The sequence below is a fragment of the Chlorocebus sabaeus genome, chromosome 23 (genome assembly GCF_047675955.1).
Source record: "Chlorocebus sabaeus isolate Y175 chromosome 23, mChlSab1.0.hap1, whole genome shotgun sequence".
Classification (NCBI taxonomy): domain Eukaryota; kingdom Metazoa; phylum Chordata; class Mammalia; order Primates; family Cercopithecidae; genus Chlorocebus; species Chlorocebus sabaeus.
The window spans coordinates 54,964,433-54,989,659 of NC_132926.1; the positions used below are offsets into that span (position 1 = coordinate 54,964,433).

Sequence of the window (25,227 nt, forward strand, 5' to 3'; positions counted from 1 at the left end):
CACTGGGTTCCTAGGGGCTGAGGGGTCTGCTTGAATGGAGAGCCCATTTGCCCGAATCAGGGAACTGCAGGCAAGACATCACCAGTAATGGGTACAGTCTCCCAAGAAACCACAACAGCCTATGCCAAGTGTGGTCTGCTTTAACTATTTATCGGGTCCAGAAAGTAGGCCAGTGTACAACTCCACCACTGAAATAAGAACATTCTCACCCGTCTCCACTTTTTCCTTCTCCCATAGCAACTCTAGAAGGATCAGAAGCTGCCAAGAACAAGGAGAGGAAGACGCTCCCCTTCCTCAGCTTCCCACCCCGACATGGCTTCTCAGTCAGGGAAAAGATACAACTTAACTTTAAACCAAGTCTTAAGTTTTGATTATGACATTAGGTGCACCAAAAACAATTTCAAGTGACTATGGGGCATTCTATTGCCTGAGAATGTTCAAGAGTCCCGAAATGACCTGTTGTTTTTATCCTAAACAGCGAAAAATTCATCCACCAAATATATAGGGATAGAGGGAGACAGAAAGATGCTTTCTGAAGGTATCTCATATTTAGAGTATTAGTTACATACACCTAATGTTGGTTTTAACCTATAGATCTTCAATAAACTTACTCATCAATTCTTATTTCAGAGTGGAATATGGTCATGTGACTAAGTATCCTGGAGATCTTCAGCAAACCCATGGGTCCCAACAGTCGGCAAAATGAAAGGTAGATCTCTAGAAATATGGCATCTAAAAGGTGGTTTGATTATCCCACTGGCGAGTATCAGTTTTATGTCACCTATTACTGTGATTTTCATGTGATGTTTGTAGCAGCAATTACTTTTCCTTTCCGAAATTATGTTTGCAAGGATCAATTTGTTCCTTTTATATGAAGATTAATCTTGATATAAGAAGCTCCTCATTCACCTCCAAAGGAAAAAGTGATACAACCTTCCTTTTTTCCCCCCGCTTCAACCTAATGCCTTATGAAGAAGTGGAATAGTTTGGAACTTCATATTTCTGCTCTAGAATAGTGCCTCTTTCTTCCACATGTCTCCTCATAACATTATGAGCTTACTGGAACACATAGCTCTTTGGCCAGTTTATTGCAGGAAACAAGGGCATACTCAGACTGGGGTTTTTTAAATAATGCAGCAATCTCATGGACATCTGACAGTAGGAATCACAATACATCCAGGCTTCAGAAGTCCAATGAAAGAACCACCCAAAACTGAAACATTACCCTTCTCACAGTGCCTTGGCTTATTTTCTTCCCTGGTTTCTCCTGGCTCACAGCTCCCCTGCTTACACACAGTATCTGCTTCCTCATAGCTGCAGCCTGCTCATGCCCATCATTACTGCTGACCTTTCTGTTCACCAATACAGCACCCTGAGCCTCTCAGGCTTCTCTATTCTGAAATCCTAAAAGAGGAATTTTACTCAGCTTATATTTTACAACCAGGCACCCATGACCTAAGTTGGCTGACCAAATCTATATAAGGAGCCACCTTTAGGACAGAAGCCCATCCCTGGGCCAATTGGCTATGGAAGCAGTATGCAAATCACAGTCACTGCCCACTGGCAGAGACCAGAAGCAGGACAGGCAATGACCAGCAACTCTGGCACACCTCCAAAAAGCTTAAGAGTGTGACATTCTACCATACTCAAGAGAAGTCAGGAGGAACACATTGGCGAGTTCATTTATATCCTACTCCACAGGAGTAATGAGGACATGAACCAAGGCAATGGGAGTCAGCTAGAGATATCAGGAGATATTTAGGAGTGAGGTTGACAGAACTTAATGACTGACTAGATGGGTGGGTAGTGATGTGGAGAGGGGAGTAGAGAGAAAGCATGGATTCTGGGATAACTCCTAGTTTTCTTGCTTACACTATGGGATGAATTCTGATACTTTTTATTTCCTGAGGCAGAGAATATAAGAGGAAGGAAAAGTTGGTTTTTGGCTGTGCTTGGTGGATGGGAAAGACAAGACATGGTGAATTCTCCATGCTTGTGGGATATCAAGGTAAAGATTAAAGTTAGAAGTGCAAAACAAAGGTCTGGGGTTAAGGTATACATTTGAGAGCCCACTGAGTATGGTTGGAACTGTGGCCACCTGGCATATAAAGAGAAAAGCAAGCTATTCCCAAACCCTGGAGAATACTAATCTTGACCCATGAGAACAGATGAAGTTGCCCGTGAAGGAAAATAAGAGAGTGGTGGTGGAAATAGGAATGGGAGAAGTTTACCCAATTTACATTACATGATGCCTTTTGTGATTTGATAGTGGCAGATATTATTCCAAGCACCGGGGATAAAACAACAAACAAGATAGCCAGGATTCCTACTCTCAGAGTCTTGCATTCTAGGGGAGAGACAGACAATAAAGAAATCATATCAGTGGAAAATATTCATGAAAGTCAGGGAGGAGCTTTTCCCTGAGTAACTGACAGTATCAAATAGCAAGAGAGTTAGGATGAGGACTGAACAGAAGACATCAGATTTGAAAATCAGAAAATCAATGCTGCTATAGGAAGAATAGTCCCCAAAGATATCCAGGTCCTAATTCCTGGAACCTGTTACTTAACATGCATAAAGGACTTTGTAGATGCAATTAAGGATCTTGAGATGGGAAAATTATCTTGGATTATCCAGGCAGGTCCTAATGTAATCACAGGTATTTCTATAAGAGGGAGTCAGAAGGAGATTTGACTAGGGAAAAGGGAGTAGGAGATTCAACAATGGAAGCAAAAGGTTGGAGTGATACAAGAAAGCGGCCATGAGCCAAGGAATGTGAATGGCCTCCAAAAGCTAAGAAAAGAAAAAGAAAACAGATTCTCCCCTACAGCCTCCTGAAGGAGCAAGCCCTGCTGACACATTGAGTTTAGTTCTATGAAACTGATTTCTGACTTCTGGCCTATAGAACCATGAGAGTATAAATTTGTGTTGTTTTAAGCCAAGTTTGTGGTAATTTGGTACAGCAGTAATAGAAAATGAAAACAAATGTTTCCTTGACCTTATTGAGAACAATTTTGGTGAAGAGGGAAGAAGTAATTAAAAGAAAATTGCGGTAGGATGATGACTGAAAGATACAGAAAAGACAGCATAGTATCCATTTTTTAGTAAGTTATTATATATCTCATTTGACCATCTAAGAAAAGACATCCAGAAAGGAGCTAAAGACCAGAGGTAATTGATTAGCTCAGCATCCGAAAATGGCAGGCAGTGTTGGGGCAGTACCAGAATGAGGTAGCCATAACCTTCTACCTGTCTTTTGGCTGAATTGTGGGCAGGAGAGTTCAGAAGCCTCAAAAGTGACCCTGACACTGGAGAGTAAACCATAGTAACCCATTGTAGTCCACAGATACGCACACCAGACCCATGACTCTTGTTCACCATAGAGACAGGATACTTTGATGCTGTGACCCAAAATCCTGTACCTGGAACAAATCTAGTATCTCTACTGATACAAATTCATGTTGAACATGGAGACGTAATCAAGAGAGAATGGCCTTATTCGGTCAGGCTTCAGTTTAGGCACTGACGTTTTGCATTTTACCTCCTCTCTCAAGTTCCAAGATGACTACCAAAGCTAAAGCTCTGAATTCTAAAGCCTACAAAGACATAATGCTTCAGGGAAAGGGGAAATATTAATATTAATGTCATACAAAAGAGGGAGAAGCAGCATGTAGGAGGAGTGCCAGCTAATGGACTAGTAGTAATAAGAAGAATCCAGCCATAGGCCTATATTGAGAGTCATAGGCCTATATCCCTTCTTTATGCTGAAATGGTATATTTGAACTGAATTCCTGATGGAAAACTTTCTATCCTTAGAAATACTGTAGGCCAAATATTAATTGGAACTTTTGTTAATGATTTGAGAACACCAAAAAGTTTAGATGATACAAGTTAAAGGCAAATTGAGCCCATGGCCTCATTGTGCTACTTAGAATACACTGGGACCCAGCTCGCCTCAGAAACCCTGATGGCTTTGTTGCAGCATTGCATTTGCACAGAAGACCTCAGTGGTGATCCTGAGTCCTCACAACAAAGTCAACCTGTGGCCTGGCCACTAAGGCAAAAGAGAGGGAAATAAATTTTAGAAAATACTTCCCTTAAAAATGAGTTAAAACGTACATTTGCATCATGAGACTAGGTTAACTGTCACCTGAGAAAGTCCTGTATTCAGAAAGACTTAAGCCTAGACCAGGTAAGTGAGGCAATTGCTGTATGTTCTTTGTTATGAATTTAATGCTACAAAGAGAAAATGGGCGTTAATTCACAATCTGGGTAATAAAGAGATGTCAGAAGTCGGAAAGAACTGCCAGAAGAGCTATGTTTTAGGATTTCACTCCACCTTACCGTGTGTTTTCTTGTAAACATATTCTCGAGATTAAGCCAGTTTCACTCTTTTAAGGTCAGAGGAGATTAAGATATTTAGAAATCATAGAATGTGGGATTTATTCCCATCGTGATTGCTGACTTCTAGTATCAGCCTTTGGTTCTGCATGGATTCTCTCGTCTTGCAAACTAGCAAGATTCCTGAATTTGGCCATGATCCTGCTCTGTGAAACATTCTCAAATTAGGGTTCTTATCAATGTCAGATTTCACTAAGCCAGTAATAAAGGAAAGGTTGAGAGACCAAAGGATGTCACTGAGTTGACACCCAACAGCACAAAACAACCTGTCAGCTGGCAGGCACAAGCCAGCATGTTCAGGGTGGTCACAGCCTTTGAGTTGGAAAGATAGTCTTTTAAACCTCCCTACCTCACCAAATAACTTTAATAGATAAAATTTAGTTACTCCCTCCCACTTTTGTTCTATTAATTTAAAGCATTGTTTTTTTAAAAAAATTATGTATATGTGACTACCTAAAAAATACATTACTGTGTTTCTTGATGTTTTATGACCTGTACACAAAATGAGACAAGCAGATGCCTTCAAGAGAAATAAAGGACACTGCTGTCATTCTAACTAAATTGTCCAAAGGAGGAAAGAAGAGTACAAAAATGATTATGAATACTTAAGAAGAGGCATCACGTTGTCATTGGTGTGGAGCCTATAATTATGTGCAATTCCCTACTTAAGACTTTTTAGTTATGCTGAACATTGAAAAAAAAACTAAACAGCAGAGAGGAGAAAAGAAAAAGGGGGAAATTTAAACATTGAACGGAACACATTCATTAAATGGAGACATCGCCTCCATTAGTCATTCAGAAAGTTTTCCATAAGGGGGCAGTTAAGGGTTTGGTAGTCCTGCTCACTTGCTATTGTCAAATCATTTGTTTTATCATGGATTTGGGATCCTTATAAGTCTTCATTATTTTGAAGTCAAGAACGGTTCCTTCTGCTCACAAAACATGATCACTTTTCATTGATTTTGTTTTAAATATTCTGACTGGTTTTGCATATCTGGAAAAGATAAATCTTCAAAACTTGGAAATAAATCTTTTTCCTCCCTGCCAAATCCATAATATGATCCCTTTCTATCACTGACAGCACCATCAGATAAGTGGACATGCCTTGCTTGGTTAGAAGGATGCTACGATTTTCAGCAGGAACAAGAATGTAGTTACAGACCCAGCCTAAGACATGTTTAGGGCATGTCATTACAGATTCTTTTGGGTTCTTTTCTAGAGGTGTCTTCTTAAGTCCCAATTTGACGTTAGAAATTCTCATTCAGGGCCAACGTCCCCCGCAAACCAGGTGTCCCACAGGTGGGATACACCTTCAGGACTTGGGAGGAGGCCTTCAAGACTTGGGCTGCAGCAGGAGACACAAAGACAAGAGACTAAATAAATACAGGGGCTTGGTCTCTTCAGATTCTTGGGATCTTCCTCTGTTCCTCAAACTGGAGATGAGTTTACCCCAGAACTGATGCTGAGAACAAACTGGGGAGGGACAGGCAAATCTGAAGATGTGCAAACCACAAAAAACTGGAGGCATGAGAAAATGAAATCTGGGATTCTGTAATAGCACCAATATTTGTTGTTGTTCCCTTCCATCATTTATAAGTAGAATGTGAAATAAGACAAAGGGAATCAGTTACACTACCTAAAGTTCTATTTTCTAGTTTTCCCCAGCTTTTATTTTTAAATATATATATTTTATTCTTTCGGCAATCCCATGATATAAATAGGGCAGGTATTACTATCCTTATTTTTGAGATGAGAACAGTGAGGCCCAGAAAGTGGAAATGACTTTATAAGGTTATGCAGTGAGTCAGACAGCCCAAGGAATAATAAATACCCAGTTCTGCTCTTATTTAATCCAGAACATTTCCCTTCCTGGCTTTAAGCATCCCTTTCCTCCTTCTCCCTTTGGTGGTTCTCCTTTGAACATGATCTCTCACCAACTGTGGATGAGTCCATGTTCAGAGTTGCAGAGAACTGTTGTTTAAAGATCCCCAAGGGGCTGTTTTCATTGCTTACCTGCGAAGCCCCTGTGATGGAAGTCTCTTAAAGGCAGCTGCTGGGATTCTTCTCACCTGAGACTGCTGTAATTAGCTCTGCTAACAACTGTGATCTGTGATTGAACATGGCTTGTCATAGTCATTGTTCACTGACTGGCACAGATAAGAGCTGCATCTAGGTAAGTGGTGTTCTAAATGGTGTTCTCCACTTGATAAACTCCTGTAAGGCACTTATCAGGGTCACTGTTCTCAAACTCAGCTAGGAGCAGGCAGTGTAACTGTAACACCTTCCAAAACACACAAAAGAGGCTTTAATAGATCCTCAGGGAGTGCACCGTCATGTACTGGGAGAGACTGTTTCTATTTTGACCTTGCCCAGGATTTGCCTGCCCCTCCTTCTAATGGAAAACATAGGTGTGGCCTTGCATGAGAAAAGGCAGTCTTTGTCTTCCTGATCCTTGAGACTCCAAGGTTTCAAATCTCCCCATAAGAACACTTGTAAGTGAAAGTATAATGAGTGATACATTCAGCCTATGCTTTTCAAAGCCTACACTCTTATTAGAAGCAAAACAAAAATACTGCTTATGAACACCTGCTGGTGAGGACCGAGCCAAGAGGCAGTGTGGGCGTTGGATGGGAGGTGTTGCCCTGGCAGTAAATCCAAGTTGCTCACACCAAAGGAAGTGTTTCTAGGGAAGCTATCTGAGCAAGAGGTAAATACTTAGTCATCCATAAATGATGACTGCTTCATCTTCAACAAGGGGAGGTCTGATTGGAAAGTGCTCATAGAATGGTTGGACTGCATTGCTGTCTTCAATCCACCTTTGATTCACAATACACATTCCTTTGTTAAGAAATTTAAGAGTGTCTGTAATCAAACCTTTGTTAACAGATGTAAAGAGCTACAGTTTGCTTGCTGGACATTATTTCAACAAAAGATTTTACATTCAAAATAATTTGTCATAAAAGGACCCATGTCCTTATGTGGTTTCAGATAGTGTGCTATCCAATTTCTATGCTTTTCCACCTACTCCCCCAGGGCCATCAGGGAGTAGGTGAGTTTAATGATTCTACTTCTTAACCATCTTTTAAATCTGTCTCCTTAGTCGGGGCGCAGTGGCTCACACCTGTAGTCCTAACACTTTGGGAGGCTGAGGCAGGAGGATTGCCTGAGCCCAGGAGTTCAAGACCACCCTGGGCAACATAGTGCCCTGACTCTATTTTAAAAAAAAAAAAAACTGTCTCCTTGTTTCAGTCCTCACTGCTGTTGCAGTAGTCAAAGGCTTCTTCATCTCTCACCTACACATTGCAATGCCTTTGCCTCCTAAATGGCCTCCCTTACTCACTGCCTTCCCACACCATCTTCCATCTACCTCATCACCACTTCTAATTATCCTTCCAAATCACAGTTCTGATCATCCACTCACAGACCTATCGTGGCTTTCCATTGCCTACAAAAATGAAAACCAAACTACAGAACTTAGCATGACAGTAAAAGCCATGCATCTAGCCTCTGTCTACTGTATCTTCATGCATCTTGTCTGTTCCAGATAACTTGCCCTTGCATGAAAGCACCCTCACTTTGAGTGTCTCTTGGAGCATACCTTCCCTCCTTTCATCCACAGCATCTTACAAAAATCATCCTTTTTGAGTCAGCTCAAATGTCATTTCCTCCAGGAAATTTCCCACCACTTTCTTCCAATCCAAATTAATTAATCACTCTTTCCTCCAAGTTCATACAGCTCTATCTATCATCTATTGTCTTTATTAAGAGATACAATTTTCATATCATACAATTCACCCATTTACAATTGAATGGTTTTTAGTACAGTCAACAAAGTTGTGCAACTGTCACCACAATCGATTTTAGGACATTTCGTCACTCCAAAAAGAAACCCTGTACCCACTAGCAGTCCCCCATTTCCTCCATCCTTCCCCACCCCCGGCCCTAGGCAACCATCTGTTTTCTGTCTCTACAGATTTGCCTATTCAAGACATTTCATACAAATGGAATCATACAATATGTGGTCCTTTGTGACTGGTGCCTCTCACTTAACATAGCGTTTTTAAGATCCATCCATGTTGTAATATGTATCAGTACTATATTCCACTTCATTGTTTAATAATAATAATAATAATAATAGTTCATTGTATGGGAATACCACGTTTGTGACTGGCTTCTCTCACTTAGCATAGTGTTTTTAAGATCCATCCATGTTGTAGCATTATCAGTCCCCCTTTTTAGCAATTATGAATAATGCCTCATCTAACGCTTTGATTATACTTTTTATTATCATATGTGTGGCTTCGGGTTTTTGTTTGGTTGGTTGGTTTTGCCTGTGTCTGTTTTTATCACTTGATTATAAACTTCTGGAAAAAGATCATTATTTTCACTCTGAAATCTCCATACAGCAAGTATTCAATAAGTGTTTGGCAGATGGATGAATGGGCAGATATTATAGGTTCTTACCATGTTCATTATGAAGTACAAAGTATTCAGAATAAAAGCATTAAACGCAGTAATAACCCAAGGTGCACCAGTAAATTTACCCAGTAAATTATAACTTTCAAAAACTGGTGGTTCTTAAATAAACTTTAATCTCTGCACTATTTCCTGGAATTTCACACATAGTTATTACAGTTGATTATTTCAGGGAGGCAGTTCCTCTGCTAATAATAGTTGTGAACTGGCTGGACAGAGGCCTGGAAGACACCAGACTTTCTCTTCTGAATTAACTCCACAGTGTTTCGTTGTTGCTCTTGGCCTGACCAGTGTTACTCTTCTAGTCTAGAGTAGTGGTTCTCAACTCTGACTGAGCATCCAAATCCCCCGTGGAGGTTTTTCAAGGCATAATTATCTAAATCCCACTGCCCAGATTCTGATTCTATTGGCTGAGTAGGAGCCTATGTGCTCACATATTCTAAAAACTCTAGAGACGTTTTTGATGCATAGCCAGGTTCAAGAATAACTATTTCAAAAGTCACCCAGAGGTTAAAAAAAAAAGAGAGAAAGAGAGAGAGAATTAATCTTATATATCATGTATGAGCACTTTACTCCTGAAGAGTATTTTACTCATTCTGGGATCATACCCATTAATACTACCTAACACTTATAAGGTACTTTTTATTTGGAAAGAGCTTTGCAGTTGCCTTTTATTAGCTAGGCTTGCATGCTGGGTGACCTTGTACAAATCACATAATCCCTTTGTATCTTAAATTTCCTCATATGTAAACTGTAGGCGGTAATACTGACCTACCCTCAAGGGGTATTGTGGGGACTAATGGAGGACTATAAAGCACTCAGCAAATATAAAAATGTTACATGCATGCTTATTAGACAGGTATGACGTCCTAGTCACAGCCTTTAAAAATGAAACAAATACCAAAATAAAACACTTCAACAGTCCTTCCTGCAACCTTCATCATCATCTGTAAGATCCTTTCCTAACACAAAACTACCGTACAGCAATTCCCCCTCATCACCAAGACTAATAAACACAGTCTGCAGTCACAAAGGAAGACAGGGCCAATGATGGCAGCAGATAAGTACAGCAAACAGCCCTGAAATATAGTTTGCTAACCTTCTCTTATTTATCATTTATAATGCAATTAGAGATTATACCTATAATTACACTCTTCTGAAAAATATTCTTAGGAAAACTGTGCGCATTCACAGTCTTTAAACTGATGCTAACTACCCATTGTTGATAGTAAGCCTGAAGTTGTTTTCCAGTTTGCTGATGAGTTTTGCTAGTCTTGCATAGCTACATTTAACCCCTTCTCATCTCCCATATGTGACTGAAAGAACATGTGGTCAAAATGGGACCTGGAGACCTATTTCAAGTTGGGTGTGGGTGAGAATGGGGAGGCAGAGGAGAAATCTCTAACCTGAGAACCAGGGGCAGGTCTTGTAAAGATGTTGACCCATGACTGAGAGTTCATTTGCACTGTATTTTCAGCTTTTTGGAAAAGGGAGGCAGAAAACAAATGTGGTTTTTCCTTGTTTCCATTTTGCTTCGAAAGAGTCACATAATTTAAAGGACCATGTTCACTTTCTGTATTCTTGAAATCAAGGAAAATGTCATGGTGTTTTTAAGACAGGGCAGTTTGGGAGGCCGAGACGGGCGGATCACGAGGTCAGGAGATCGAGACCATCCTGGCGAACACGGTGAAACCCCGTCTCTACTAAAAAATACAAAAGAAAAAAAAAAACTAGCCGGGCGAGGTGGCGGGCGCCTGTAGTCCCAGCTACTCCGGAGGCTGAGGCAGGAGAATGGCGTAAACCCGGGAGGCGGAGCTTGCAGTGAGCCGAGATCTGGTCACTGCACTCCAGTCCGGGCTACAGAGCAAGACTCCGTCTCAAAAAAAAAAAAAAAAAAGACAGGGCAGATATCAGGTACAATATTCTGGTACAGTGCTTGTTTTCCACATCTTTTAGATGGAGCTTTAAAATCTTAGGTGAAACTTAATCATCTCGGCATATTTTTCTTTCTCTCAAACTTCCTAAAAAACAAAAGAAAAAAAACGAGCAAATAAACAAACATGGAGAAACATTCTACCTTTTATTCACAAATCTCCATGATTTCAGTCGTAAAGGACAGTCTGTTGTGTAGTAGATTTGGGATTTTAAAATGTTCCATTTTGGCCAGGCACAGTGACTCACGCCTATAATCCCAGCACTTTGGGAGGCTGAGGCAGGTGGATCACTTGAGGTCAGGAGTTTGAGACCAGCCTGGCCAACATGGTGAAACCCTATCTCTACTAAAAACACAAAAATTAGGCCAGGCACCATGGTTCACGCCTATAATCCCAACACTTTGGAAGGCCAAGGCAGGTGGATCACCTGAGGTCAGGAGTTCAAGACCAGCCTGGCCAACATGGTGAACCCTGTCTCTCCTAAAAATACAAAAAATTAGCCATGCATGGTGGCAGGCGCCTGTAATCCCAACTACTTGGGAGGCTGAGGCAGGAGAATCTCTTGAACCAGGGAGGCGGAGGTTGCAGTGAGCCAAGATCGCACCACTGCACTCCAGCCTGGGCAACAAGAACAAAACTACATCTCAAAAAACTAAATAAATAAATAAATAAATAAAAATAAAAATACAAAAGTTAGGTGTGGTGGCATGTGCCTGTCATCCCAGCTGTTTGGGCGGCTGAGGCAGAAGAATCTTGAACCAGTGAGCCAAGATCATGCCACTGCACTCCAACCTGGGCAACAGAGTGAGACCCTGTCTCAAAAGAAAAAAAAAATATTTCACTCCTATGTACTTATTTTTTCTGGAGCAACACTGAACTAAGGTGAGGGACATGTTATTAGATGGGCATCCTAAGTACACTCTCCAGAATCTACACTTGTTCTTTCCATTTGTCTCCATGTAGAAGTCAGGGATCCTACTTTCAAATCTCAAATATGTCAGTTATTAGCTACATGATCGTAGGGAAGTCTCAACCTCTAAGTGCATCAATTTTTTAATCCATTAAAGGAGGAATAATATGTATCTCAGAGTGACGCGAAGGTTAGAAAAGCTGACGTGTGGAAAAATACCTGTAGACTAAGCATGCATTAGCACTAGGTACAGCACATGTTATAATAATGAGTGAATACGAGAAGTCAGAGATAAGTCCAACCCCCATTGCCCATTAGGCTGAAATCCATGGATTCATGGATTCATCCATGTGTTTGGGCTGGGCATTCAGGATCTTGGGAAACCCGCTCCTTTCCACTCTCCTGCCCTTTCCCCACGATGGCCCTGCTGTAGTCAGATACTCTCCAAAACATCTTAAATTTGCCCACCTTCATGTCTGTCATTCCCACTAGCCACACTTCTATTTTCCAAAATTCTACCCATCCCTCACGGTCCCTGAATCCAACTCTCTCCAGGAATCCTAGGGAACTCTCACCCTCTTCTCTGAACCCTGGTCCTTGCTGTCTGAGCACTCTGGGAGGCATAATTCATGAACCACTTATTGTCTCAGCATACTGCAGGCTTTTGCAAGGTAGAGGCCACATAGACAATATCTATCTCCGTGCACCATCACCACACAGACTTTGGTGCCTTGCCAAGAATAGATGCATGATTGAATGAATGAACAATTTCTCACCCTGCCCATGGCTTTGCTCTTGGACAAACCACTTTGCCTGTTTCATTCACAGTTGTCTCAGCTGTGAACAGAGGATAAATGCACAGATGTACTCCCCAGGTGTGCTGTGAAGAATAAACCAATGACTGAAAAGCAATTTGAAATGTAAAATGAAATGCTATATATAAATGTTACATAATCAAAATCATTTCCCTCTGTATTATGTTTTATTTGGCTTTATATCTTCAAATCCTTCATGGGTTTCAGAATTTCACAGATGTAGTACCATCCGTATTAGCACCTAGATTCTCTTGGGTAATAAACAATTTTGTATAATATAGCTCACGGCTACTTTTCCCTGGCATCCTTACATGTGAATCTGTCATAATTTGGGGTATTCATAATCAGTAATGATACAATTCATTTCTAAGGGATAATCCAGCTTTTTCACTCATTGGCTGGCCGGTTATTGTTCCCATACTGCTGTGTCAAGGGAGCTAACTCCCATTAAGTCTAAAATCTAAGTGCCTATCATTAGTTATTGCTGTCATCTCTGCAAAATTGGTCATAAGTACCACTGCAGTTTCCCAGATAGGAAACTAAGATATGGAAGGTTGATGACATGCCCAAGGTCTCAGAATAAATACATTGCAAAGCTAATATTAGAATCTGCAGCTTCTGGGCCAGGCACAGTGGCTCATACCTGTAATCCCAGCATTTTGGGAGGCCAAGGCAGGTGGATCACTTGAGGTCAGGAGCTCAAGACCAGCCTGGCCAACACGGCGAAACCCTGTCCCTACTGAAAATACAAAAATTAGCTGGGTGTGGCAGCACATGCCTATAGTCCCAGCTACTCAGGAGGCTGAGACAGGAGAATCACTTGAAGTCGGGAGGCAGAAGTTGCAGTGAGCTGAGATCGCACCACTGCACTCCAGCCTGAGTGATGGAGTGAGACTCTGTCTCAAAAAAAAAAAAAAAAAAAAAAATCTGCAGCTTCTGACTGCATTTCTTTGCTAAGATCTTTGGCTCAACCTCTTTAAATTGTGAACAACTTTCTCAGTAAATATGTGTTGAGAGAGGTGGCAGGAGCCAGGGAGAAGAAAATAATACTATCCATGTAAGTAAAATTTTCCTCAACTCTAGATCTGCTTCTACAACTCTTCCTGTTTTGGTAACTCATTCCCTAATACACCTTCAAAAACTTTAGGTAACCAAAACTTTTAGAAGCTGTATTCCTCCTTAAAGAATAAAGATGTTTTCCTCTCATTTCCACTTACATACTGAAAGGACAATATCTAATGAGATTAAAATAAATGGGCTGGGCGTGATGGCTCACGCCTATAATTCCAGCACTTTGGGAGGTTGCAGTGGGCAGATCACTTGAGGCCAGGAGTTGGAAACCAGCTTGACCAACATAGCAAAACCCCGTCTCTACTATAAATACAAAAATGAGTCAGGTGTGGTGGCCCATGCCTGTAATCCCAGGTACTCGGATGGCTGAGGCAAGGGAATCACTTGAACTAGGGAGGTGGAGGTTGCAAGTGAGCCAAGATTACACCACTGCACTCCAGCCTGGGTGACAGAGTGTGAGTCTGAGAAAGAAAGAGGGAAAGAGAAAAAGAGAGGGAGAGCAGGAGAGAGAGAAAGAGAAAGAGAGGGAGGGAGGAGGAGAGAGGAAGGGAGGAAAGGGAAGGGAAGGAAGGAGGAAATTGCACATGTAAATAGAAAAATGTAAATTGCACATATAAATAGTAATTGTTCATACCACACTATTTTCCCATCTCAACATCATTTTCATCTCCTTTTTAGCAGTCAGTACTACTATAAATGCAACGCATTTGCAGTGCTTTATAACCACTGTCATGATGTCCCCTTTACGCAGCTACACATAGTGGGCCAATTCTACCACTACTGTTTTATGGTCAAAGAAGCAAGAGTATAACAAAGGATGAGTGACTGCAAGGAGCACCCACCCCAGCAGCTGTTAAGATTAGAACCCATGATTCCTACCAATCACATCCTATTGAAATTTAGGAGATTCTAAAATACTGTCTAGTGTCAGAAAGGAGTGACAGTGCCTGAAGACAATCTTACCATCCACTAAAGAACAAGCCTTGCTTCCATGGTCTCACCTGAATCTTCTCATTCCAAAGCCATTCCGTAAATTTCTTCATCTCTTTGAGTAAAAGAAATTTCCTTTCGCAAAATAGATTGGAACTAAACAAATGACTTCTGCATCCAGATTTTCATGGTTCTCTGTTCCATACAGATAGTGTGAGCATGGGTTACTGGAGTAGTAACAGATCTCATTTTCCCTTGTAGAATATGGGGATGGCCCAAACTCAAGAGATTGTTAGGGACTCTTGTTGAAAATCAACTACAACAAAAGATGGTATGGAAATACGAATATAGTCTGAATATGCTGTCTTTTCCATGTCTTCTGTTCTACAAGGGAAAATGAGACCTGTTACTTGTCCAGGAACCCATGGATGATCTTATCTGTCTGAAACAAACAGAAAACTTTGGAAATCGGGACATGAAAGTCACCTGCTTAATTCTAACTTGTTTCATGACAGGAAATTTCCTTTATTTCCATTTTTCATCATGTAATGTAAATACTAAAGTAATTTATGGTCACGACCTAGTGTTTGGCTCCTATTCCCAAAATGATTTTAAAAATAGTAATCAGCATCTATGAAAAGCTTCAGAGGGTACTAATATGATAAGCACTGTTGGCAAACGTTTTCTCTAGTTATATCCTGAAGTGTGGTAGGAAAAAAAAATCCGAGGAAGTATATTTCTTCCATGAGCATTTCCTGGTAATTCTAGTCAAAGATGATGTTTCATGGCAGCCTCCGTGAAAGCAAACAGAAGAGCACAATTTTAAAAACACATCAAAGTGGAGTTCTGCTAGAATCAGGTTGGGAGTCAAGTCTTCTCTCTAGCTCTCCTGTGTGGCACCTCCAGCCATGTCCCTACCCAATCCAGACCTGGGCAGAAACCTGGTGAATATTCCATTCATGTGGTCTACATCTAATACTTTATGGGCAAAGGCCATTCTCCTAGGCCAATCAGCAGCATGCTAAGGAACCCCTGGAACTGAGTCAGATGGTCTTTCTTTCCTGTAGCAGTACTTTGGTTCACGAGATAGAAAAGAAATAACTTAAATATGGACAATTTTTGCATTACTGAGCAATTTTTCAGAGTCTGCAAAGGGCTGTCCATGGCCTAGTCTCCTGCCTTTCTGACAACCTTCCTATGAACCTTTTCCCATTGAGAAATGGAGCTGAAGAGACAGAGTTGAAACTCAAACCAAGCCAGAGCTCACCTAAGAGGGGCCATTTCACTCCTTTTCAGCCACCAGCCCTTTACATTCCTTCTCCCTGGTGACCTCATCAGAACCTTCTCATGAGAGGTCAGCTATGATGCAAGACCTTATAGAGGCCAGATGGCATTGAAATAACACCTGCAGCTCCCTTACATGTGAATAGTTGCCCATACTGAGAGACTAAAACCCTTAGGACTCCTGGGACCTGAATGAGGCAATGGTCTGAAGTGCGCTTGGGCTGGAAGCAAGAGATAAGTGGTGAAGGTCAGTATCCGGGCAGCAGGTTGTTTGACCCTTTACTAAGGGTTAGGTGCCTACCCATGGCAATGGCAAGTGCAGTTCTAGGCAGGGAGAGGCCCCTACCCACCCAGAGCTGACGGTCTAGGGCTTGCTTACATTCTAGGCTTCAGCGGGAAAGCAAGAACACCCAACCCCCTGCTTTTGATTCTATGTTAGTAGCTCAGCGCGCCTGTGCAAGCGCGTGCTGCAGCCAGGGTAAGGGCTCAGAAACTGGTTGACAAGATGAGCAGCGGGGTCCTAGGGGGTTGGGCGGGAAGGGCCCACAAGGCCATATTCCAGGCTGTTCGGCTGCGAGTGACCCCTGAGAGGTCAGGATCTCCGAGCTCGCCCGAGGCCTCCATCTCAGCCAGGAGCTCGCGACGGGGAAGGAGGGCGGAAGCAGAGTGGGACAGATGTGGTTCGTTCTGGGGCTTCCTGTCCACGAAGATGGATAATTCCAGCCACCCGCCCTGCATTTTGGAATCCTGGCGGACCCCAAAAACAGCAGCAGAAGTCACTGCAGAGGATGCCACCCCGCAGGGCAGTCCGTCCAGAGGGAGGGTCTCACAGCTTCCGGCGCCGTCGAGCGCCCAAGCCTTCTGTTGGCCGCCAGCTGTGCCCGCGACGCCCTGGGTCGGGAGGAGGAGACCCGAGGCGCCGGCAAGTCCCCCGCTGCCGGTGGCCCGGAGGGCAGGGGTGAGGACGGGGACGTGTACTGAACTTTGGGGGGTTTGCGGGGCTGGAGTTTTGTTTCACAGATAGCCAGATCGAGATCAGAACCTTTTCCAGAGGAGCCCAGGTTTCCACCTGCGACTGGGTGACCCGGTCCGGAACTCATCCTTTCGGGGCCCTCAGCTTCCTCCGGGCGGGGCTCCTATGGGACAGCTAAGTTCCGCGCCTGCTGCGGGCGCTAGGTACTGGCGTGTAGACCCGCGCTGAGGTTGGCTTCTTGCTCCACGGCGCTATGCGCGCGGCAGCTCCGAAAGCTCCTGGTCTCTCTCAGCCAACTGCCTTCTGGGGTTGCTGCCTCCCTCCAGAGTCGTTCGGGTCCCGATGCAGAGAGCCCCGCAGCGCCCGCCGGCAGCCACGGCCCTTCGCAATAACCAACTTCCCAGCCACCGGCGCGTCTCCCTAGCCGGCCCCCGGCCGCAGGCGACTGGACGGCGGCTACGGGGAGGCCCCAACGCCACCACGATTGGCTGCCGGCTCCGCCAGTCATGGGCTGATGACGCCCCGGGGCTGGCTCCGCCCCTCCCGCCGCGCGGCCCCGCCTCCCCTCCAGAGCCTGGTCCGCTCAGCCCGGCGTTCCGCCTCATTCGTTGAGCAGGTCTGTGAATTGTCAGCGCGCTCCGGGCGACTGTGTAGCCGCGGCGGCCGCCAGGCTTCCCGTACTCCCGCTGAGGTGCCCGCCGGAGCCAATGTGCCCGGTCCACTGGGCCGTGAGCAGCCACCGAGTGGGGGCAACTTGGCACTTAGAACCCGCAGCAGGGACGTCGGTTTGCGATCGGGACTCGGCGAGGAGGGTGAGTGGCCGCGCGCCGGGCTAGCGGCTCCGCTCGGCACGGTTCGGCGCCGGCGAGAGGGGACAGGACGCGTCCTGGCGCTCGGCGGTCCGTTCGTCCGAGCGTGACCGCTGTGGGGAGGTCAGGGCTGGGCGGGATTTACTCTGTGCCAATATCCCCACTCCCGAACTTCTTGTTGTCAAAAGCATCCCAACTCCGCCCGGGACCGGGCTCCCGTCCGCACCAACTTGGCATAATTGACATGGGTAGGTGGGGCCGGGACGCGTCCCCTGCCTCTCTACGGCGACTACACGGAGCGCTGGGGCGGCCTCCGCGCCCGCGGCGGGTGGATCGCGGTTCCTGAGAAATTACCCGCGCTGTGCCGCACGATAAGACCCAGCGTCCGCGTCTGGATCCCCAGGCTGAGCGAGCGCTCATCGGGCTCAAGGTGGGGTCTCAGCGCCAGAGAACTGGAGTACCAGCCGGGTTCTGTAGCGGGTGCTTCAGTGCTCTGCAGCTACTGAGAGGAATTGGAAGCACTGCTGGGCTTTGAACTTTCTAAAGTGATTGCTTTCTATTAGCACTTGAATCCATGCCCCTCCTGAGGTGCTCGGACCTCCACATCCACCCGCAAGGGGTGTCCGAAGGACTTCGTTAGGACCAGGCGGGAGCTGTTGTCGGTTCTGGTGCCCAGAGCCCTGGAGAATCCTAGAGGCTGCGAAAGGGATCGCCAGCCTGGTCGGTTGGTGGTTGAGCACCTGCGTGTTTAAGTAATGAAGTTGAGTCAGGAATTGACAGCAGAGAACTCAAGGTTAAACCTGACACTCCGTTTGTGACTCGGTCTGGGTTAGATTGTTTTTTCCGCCTTAATGGTAAGGGGGTAAAAGCAGCTTGTTTTTCTGAGGCCAACTACATGCATGTACTTTATATTATGTGTGGACTAAATAGAATTCACTACGATGTTTTCTTATAATTCATATTTGACATGAATGAGAGCTTTTGAAAATACTAGAAACAGGTCCAGAATTTGGGGATGTTTAGACCTTTGAAAATACATGAAAATGTTGATATATAGAGTTCTGTATGTGTATATGTAGATGTAGATGCGCATATACACACGTATATACGTGTACATGTGTGAGTGTGTGTATATATAAAATTAAAAGGTGAATGAGGTAAATATATGAAGGGGTAATTCAGCCTTGAACTTCCCTTGGGTCACAGAGATGGATCCTCTGAGCTGTGGGGTGTTAGTGAGTGTGTATGCGTAAGCATGTCTGCATCTGCCTGGTCTGTCTGGGTCAGAGTATGTCCATGAACTTTACGAGCGTTCAGTTCAATACCACTGGGTGCAGATTACGCGTTCCTGTTTTACAGCCCAGCAGCCGCCAGCCGGCCCATCTGTTAAAACATAACATGTACACTTCAGTCTGACCACTGGGGTGGAGCCGGGGTAGGGGGCAACTCTTAGCAGAAACAACATGCTACAAACAAAGGCTGCCTCTCAAGTTCATTTTCATTCAATATTTGGCCTGAACTTGCAGTTAGGTGAGGGAGAAGGAAATGTTTGTCTCTAGAAATGGCAAAGTGCATTTTGTGAAATAATTATAGCCACGGCTTGGGGAGGGGGAGCTTGGAGGAAAAAAAAAATCCCTCTAGAAATGTGGTGCTTGTCACATCACCATGCAACACTGGTTTACAGCCTCGCAGTATGGCATGTATATCAGAAACCGTTTGCTTTTGCTTGTTAAAAGAATGCATTAAAACTGAATCATTTTGCACTAAAAAAACAAAAAACAAAAAAACAAAAAAACCCCACCTTAGTAGAAGTAAACAGAGCTTTATCACAGAAGCTATAGTTAAGACTGCCTTGGTAATTCTAATGAAACATGCTTTTAGGAATTTATAACCTGGACATATATTCACAGTCAGTCTAATCACTAGTTGCAATGGTTCACAATTTATAGTTTTAAAATAATAAAAAGGCTTTATCACAAAAATTCTGATGACTAAAAGGGTATGGGAGGAGTATAATAGCTTAATAAATTCTTGCAGCCAAGTGACTGATACTTTAAAAAACAATAAATTCCTTTAATAGCATAATTACTTTGGTGGCAAAATAAAGGCAGTATTCTTGAGAAGCATAGTTCATATTTTTCCCAATAATCTTATGCTCATAATTACATTTTAATAATGGTGTTCATTAAATATGGGCAGAATAAACTGGAATGGTTTTTAAGAACTCATCACAAGAAGTATTGTTTTCAATTTTATGGTATATAAGCATTTTGGGGAAAACGTACAAAACACTAATCTGTGAGTGTCTTTAAATTTCTAATGGACTATATAGACATAATAATTTTCCCACCTTGATATGAATCATCCGAATTAACTAGGCTATTTCTTAGAAATTCAGTTCTTGGACTGGACCTCAGTCCCCAGGTTTCAATTTAGGAGTCTGGGGTGGAACTTAGTAAGAATCGGCATTTTCACAGGCACCGCCAAGTGATGTTAATGCCAGGGATCCCTTCACTGTACTTTGAGAAACACTGGAATGGTGTTAATGACATAAAAGAAAAATTATAGTCTGTGAGTTGATTTAACAAATAATTGTTCAGAAATGTCCAGGTGGCATTTACTGGCCATATGAAATTTATAGGTAATGCATTAACTCTCTGTCTTCAACAATGGACCCCTTTTGTCTTAGTCTGAAAGTGTTTTGGAATCTTCAACTATCCCTATTCCAGGTTGGCCCTGATTCTAAGGAAGTCTGCCTGATTAAACAAGACCTGATGAATTTAAGACCCAACCCCAAATCCCAGTCTCTTAGTTCCTTCACCCCCCACTCTTAGTTCCTTCACCCCCCACTCTGAGTTCGGTGGAGTCCTGGGATGCTCTGGGGTGACTGCTAGTCCTAATTCACATGGTTGAGCATTTCCTCCTGCAAGGTAGAATCCTTATCTTCATGAGGCACCCTTTTTCTCTTTAAAAGCTGTTCTAGAACAAAGCCCAGCACCTCAGCTGGGCTACTACAGACTATATGAGGTCAATAATATCCTTGGGAAGCTGTGGTTATTTTGCTTGTGGCCAGGAAGAGTGTCCCAGGCCACCCACCCAGAGGCCCAGAGATTCTTACTTTCTGAAAGTCACCTTAGGAGTATTTTGAGCTGCCTAATTAATTGAGTAAATCGATTTTCTCATTGTCACAGAGATGTGGGTTGAGAATTGTTTGCTACCTCTCCTTTCACTGAGAACACTGTGAATTTTTATTATTGTCAATTAGTTTTTTATTTATCATTTGATACTGACATTTGGATTCTGTTCTCCCATTTCAGACTGGCATAATTCTCCATTTAAGACTACTAAATAAGGTTTGAAAGAGAAAGGATCTATCAGAAGTTACCCTTCCCTCTTTCTACCATCCAAGTAGCTAAAAAAACAAATGACTTCTTTCAGAGGTGAGAAGTAGCCTCATAACAAAAGGATGTGGATAGGCCAGGGTATTGAACTTGGATTGTTCCAGACCACTGGATCGTCACTGGGACTTTTACAGAGTAATTTCTGTTTAAAGAAGCACTTGGCAGGCATGTTGATAGGTCACTTATCTTAACAATCCTTTGAGGACAATGATTTTTTTCCCACTTTCTTACAGATGAGCAAACAGCAGCTACAAAAGGATAATATTTAGATCTTGTCTTTCATATTCAAAGTTGACACCAATAACTGAGAAGCTGGCCTTGCAACTTAAATTGTTTTGATTTAGCATTGTGGTGATATGATAGGGTTATGCTTAGTAATTCATATTATCTACCATTTTTTTAACCTTTTTCTTCAAATTGTTTCTTATATTGAATGTGACCTTGTAATAGTTTTCTTTATAAAGTTAACTACCGTATGTAATAATTAGTTCAGTGACCCTGACCTTAACCAGGCAGGCTTGACCCAGAGAGGAAAATAATTTGCTAAAAGTCCCAGATTACAAAAGCAGCAAAGCCTACGTGTAGAATCCTTTAGACCAGTGTTTTAGCCCTGTGCTGTTTTGTCTATTGTCATGTTAAGCTGCTAATGTTTTTACTCTGGCAAAATAGGGTTGCTTTTGTTTTATTTGCCTAGCTACTGTGTGATTGGACAGACTTAGAAAAATGGAAAAGCCTAAAATATACTATCCACAGCCCCTGCTCATACAATGGGACTGATTTCTGCCCAGTTAAAAAAACTATAGTAGAATGCTGCTTTTCTTGAAACTGGGCCGTAGGTCATTGCAAGCTTCTAAGCAACAATTCTATTATAACTTTTTTATTTTTTTTTAGCTATGGCATTCTTCTGGCATCTAACTTTCCTTTGACAAATTCTTTTCAAGTTTTTATGCTTTTCTTACCCTTATCCCCATAGCAAAATCTACTTGTAAAAAATTCACTTTTTAAGTCAATCTGCCCTCTTAACATCTCCCAGTTCTTCCATTTTAGCCATTTTACCATTTGTCCTCCAAAATGCCACCTTAAGTTCCCAACCTTCACTTTAACTTTTTGGTTCTAGTAATATCCTCTAATATAGGACAGTCGTTGAGCTACAAACGTTTCACAACAGCTTAAGCTTGTGGATTTAATGATAACGGTAGTAAGAAAAAAGAAAAAGATGAAGGATAATACTGAAGTCATGTTGATATGTGTATCATATTAGATATTCCCAGCTTACAGTGTCAGTGGGAAATTCAAGATCCAGATGAATGAAGTGACAGATGCACTCATCTGTGGCCTCACAGACACTCTCCTGATACAAGCTGAAAAATATAACTGAAGACAGCATCCTGGGTTACAGAAGGCAAACAAATGTTAAGCTCTGAGAAAAGAACTGGGCAAAAAGTGAAGGGTCAGGGGTGGGATGGGTAGCATGATGGAAAAGAAATACCTCCAGTAAAATGCCAGACAGGGTGGTAAGAAATTTATAGAGGTGCAGACGGTTTAGAGTTTCTTGGAGGCATTGATTCTGTTTTATATTGTCTTCACAACCTGCTCACCCTGCTTGCTTTAAATAATTTATTATAGCAGCAGGCCTTCCCCTGGTTAGTTTCTTTATATATATATATAACTTTTTCCTTCTCATCTGTGGGTCTAATCAGAGGCATATATAATAGTGTGGCTGCTCTGGAGTACTTAGGAAAATCTGTGATCAATATCACTATATAATAAACCTGTGGCTGTTCTGTTCTATTTTGCAGTGTTTTCTTCCCTGTTATATTAACTTAGTATCTGTGTTTTAAACAATATTTTATTAATCTCTGCACAGTGTTACTTCTGGGTTTATTCCTTTTGGCTGGAACTATCTTTTGAGTAATCCATCATTGGACCACCATTGATCTAATGATGTATTTATTGCTCACTATTGCAGTACTGGCAAGAAACCCAGTATGGTTCTAAAAATTTGATTAAAAAGAAATCAAGTTTTTGCAATGTGTAGCCATCCAATTATGTTAGGAGCTGCTGAGTGTATTTTATGCTAAAATATAAACATCTTTCAAGTGAGCAAAATGTGCTGTTTTTGAAGGCTTTTAAAACTTTTTGCTATGAAATAATAGAACAAGAAGAGACCTCATAATTGGGAAAATTATGAGTACACTCCCCCACCCCTGCCAAAGGTAAGATATAATACTTTTTCAGATTATACCCTTGAACACTAAAATAGATAGACTTATCTTTTTAATTGACAATAATGAAAAAGTGGTGATAAGAACTAGCTCCCAGTCCTTAAACGATATTTCAGGTAATCATTACAAATGAAAGTGAGCTAAAATTAATTAACAAATACTAACTGAGTACCTATCATGGGTAGTACTTCTCTACTTAGCCAATTCAGGATTCAGTTCAAATATTAGTGCCTTTGGAAAGCTTTTCCCTGTCCCTGTTTGACCTGATGTCTTCTTCAGGCAGAACTTTATCTCCTGTATTCTCCCTCTTGGAGACCCTTGAGGGGAGGGACCACACTTTTCATCTTGTAGCTTCTCAAGCAAGGTTACTCAAGAAACGGTTGCTGGGTGCACTAGAGGCTACCGCGAATTACAAGTGAACATTTACAAGGCCTTAAAAGGATATGCATAAAGATAGTTCACCAAAAGTTTGAACGGTAGCAGTAGCTGAATCCTAGTGTTCAACGGTCAACTTTAGCAGTGATCTCAACACTTCATAGAACTATTATATCATCCATTCCTACTCCATCCATCTCCAAAGTCCCTCCATTTCATTTCTACCTTGCCTCCTCCTCTCACTACCTTCCTGTGTGTCTTCTTCAAGGATGTCTCCAACTCCCACCCTAGGCTAGGTCATCTCCCCTGATTTCTCTTTTGTTCCCATACCCCTTGTCATATCTTGAAAAGGCAGCTGACGCATGAGTCCTACTTTGAAACTTGGGACAGCTTCACTCTAATATCATTTGAAGTTGAAGATGACTTGGTTCCTTTTGTCATCCAATGCAGGTGACTAAGCTTTGGCCGTGGGAGGTTTAGGGGTCTTTGAAGAGCAAAATGGTGCTTGGCCTAGAGGGTGCTAATGTCTGAAGTTCAGCACGAAGGGGAAGTTTGACATTTGTTGAGGTCACCTTTTTTTATTTTTTATTTTTATTTATTTATTTATTTTTGAGATGGATTTTCGCTATGTCGCGCAGGCTAGAGTGCAACAGCACGATCTCGGCTCACTGCAACCTCCACCTCCTAGTTCAAGTGATTCTCCTGCCTTGGCCTTCCAAGTAGCTGGGATTACAGGCATGCACCACCACACCTGGCTAATTTTTGTATTTTTTAGTAGAAATGGGGTTTCGCCATGTTGGCCAAGCTAGTCTTGAACTCCTGACCTCAAGTGATCTGCCCACCTCAGCCTACCAAAGTGCTGGGCTTACAGGTGTGAGCCACCATGCCCAGCCTGAGGGAAACTTTTTTAAAAAAAGACAATTCCAGCAAATTTTTATTTTATAAACTAATTTTTATAATACAGTTGACGCTTGAACAACACAGGTTTGAACTATACAGGTCCACTTATATAAGCAGATCAAAAATACAGTATTGGCAGGATTTGAAAGCCACATATAGGGAGGACAGAGTTTTTGTATGTACATAGATTCCTTAGGACCAAATGGGGGACTTATATTCGTGGATTTCAGTATATGTGGATGTCCTGGAACCAGTCCCTCGTGTATACTGAGGGAAGACTGTAGTTTTCATTTATAAATCTCCTTTTCTTTACAAAGCACCCTCTACATAGTCATGTTTAACACATGGTCTGATGGCTTAGGTAAACACTAGTCCTGGGCAGTGGGTTGCTGAGGTCGTATACGGACCATGTGTCCATGTGTACAGACCAAGGATCAGTTGAATTAAGCCAACTACCTGAAGGGGACATTAGGATAGCCTTTTTGTATTGGATCTTATGGGACTTTAAATGATTGCAAGAGATCAAGGTCCCCTGTTTTCTGTCTCATCTGGGAGATTGAGCCTCACTTAATGTAGGTGCTTTCTTCTCATACCTGCCTGCCAAGAAGAAAATAGAGAATTGAATGGTTAAGCCTAGAAGGTACTTATATGTTTGAGGCCACAGAAAAGATGAGCAATCCCAGATTAGGTCATGAACTCAAATGCTGGTTTCTCTTGGGTCTT

General features: G+C 42.6%; 1 protein-coding gene across 2 annotated transcripts in view; it reads left to right on the forward strand.

The window, feature by feature from the left end:
- MARCHF3 (membrane associated ring-CH-type finger 3) overlaps positions 1-25,227 on the forward strand; it is a 176,844-nt gene that overhangs the window by 10,424 nt on the left and 141,193 nt on the right. Inside the window, exon 3 of one of the 2 annotated variants that reach the window (XM_008014297.3) lies at positions 631-709. The gene's annotated coding sequence lies outside the window, so the exon portion shown is untranslated. Of the gene's footprint in view, positions 1-630; positions 710-17,374; positions 17,607-25,227 lie in introns of those variants that run through there. The other variant, XM_008014296.3, reaches the window with a different exon arrangement.